This window comes from Limulus polyphemus, unplaced genomic scaffold, assembly GCF_000517525.1.
Source record: "Limulus polyphemus unplaced genomic scaffold, Limulus_polyphemus-2.1.2 Scaffold267, whole genome shotgun sequence".
NCBI classification, from domain to species: Eukaryota; Metazoa; Arthropoda; class Merostomata; order Xiphosura; family Limulidae; genus Limulus; species Limulus polyphemus.
The window spans coordinates 606,400-607,937 of record NW_013665877.1 but is presented as its reverse complement, the minus strand read 5'-3'; positions in this window follow the sequence as shown (position 1 = coordinate 607,937).

Sequence of the window (1,538 nt, the reverse complement as noted above, 5' to 3'; positions counted from 1 at the left end):
ATAAAAGTGTTAGAATTCATATTATTGGCGGAAATGATTATATTTAAATGTTTGTTCGTTTGTATCTAAAAAACTGTTTTAAAAATATGTGTGTGAGGTTATGTGATTTTATTACAAAATAAAATTTCTGATTTTCAAATTGATAAAAAATCTTTTTAATAAAATTCGTTATCACCCGTGCAATGAAAAACAAATATGACCTTTTTTCAAAAAAAAAAAAAAAAGAAGAAGAAAAAAATTGAAGGAGATACGAATGATGCAAAACTTTCTTCAAGCTAAGTTTGAGTCTGTTTCTTCGCATCTCTCAGCCCCTATGATAGTATGCCTATAAAGATATGGAATCAACGTACTCGGATAAACATATTCGTTATAGAAAGAAAAGGGTAGCTGCAAGGGAATAAAACAGGTTGGCTCACAAAGATTATGAAAGATAGAATTAAAGAAAAGCATCACAAAGTTAAGAAGATCAAGAATGTTGGGGAAACAAGAAATTAGGATTTCAAAAAGAGTGTATGAGAAAAGGTTGGTTGAAAATGTAAAAATTAATAGCAAGGATTTCTTTAAATACATTAAGAGTAAATAAAATGTTAGGATGGGAGTAGGACCTTTGAAGTGTGATAAAGGAAGGCTCGTCTTTGATAATTATGAGATGGCTTGGCTATTAAATTTTTATTTTCTTCAGTTTTTACTAACAAAGATTTAAATATTATTCTACATCTTGAACAGTTGGTACATGGAAAAAGATTGAACAAAATGACACCATTAATTCTGAGTTTGTTATAAAAAAATTGGGAAATTTAAAGAACGATAAAGCTTCTGGGCTATATAATATTTCCCCAAGGGTTTTGAAGGAAGTTAAGGATTGGATATGTGAGCCACTTGCTACTATTTTTTTTTGTCAGCCCTTGAACAGTGGGCAGATACCAGAGGATTGGAAGTTAGCTAATGTAACTGCTCTTTTCAAGGGAGGTAATTAAAATTGTCCCAGTAATTATACACCCATCAGTTGTGGGAAAAGTTTGGGAAAGTCTCATGAAAGATGTTTTGCAAAGCCGTTTAACAATGTTTAGAATTATATTGGATATTCCACATGGTTTCACTAAGGGAAAATCTTGCCTTGCAAATCTTTTGACATTCTTTGGAAAGATTATTGCTTATGTAGATGAGGGTAAGGGTGTAGATTTGATGTATATGGATTTTCAGAAAGCATTTGACAAGGTGCCACATAAAAGGCTTGTTAAAAATTATCTCTGTAGTTGTGGGAGATAGGTTGGCTCATTGGATAGAAAGCTTGCAGAATGGAAGAAAGCAGAGGATCAATATAAATGGAGTTCTGTCAAAGTGGGTTAATGTTACAAGTGGGGTACCCCAGGGCTCAGTCATAGGACCTTTACTATTTTTGATTTTCATCAGTGACATAGATGAAAAAATGGTCAACAAAGTACTGAAATTTGCAGATGATATTAAGGTATTGGGTGTTGCTAGCTGTGAACAGGATTCTGCTGATTTACAAAAGGATTTAGGTCATTTAGTGAGTT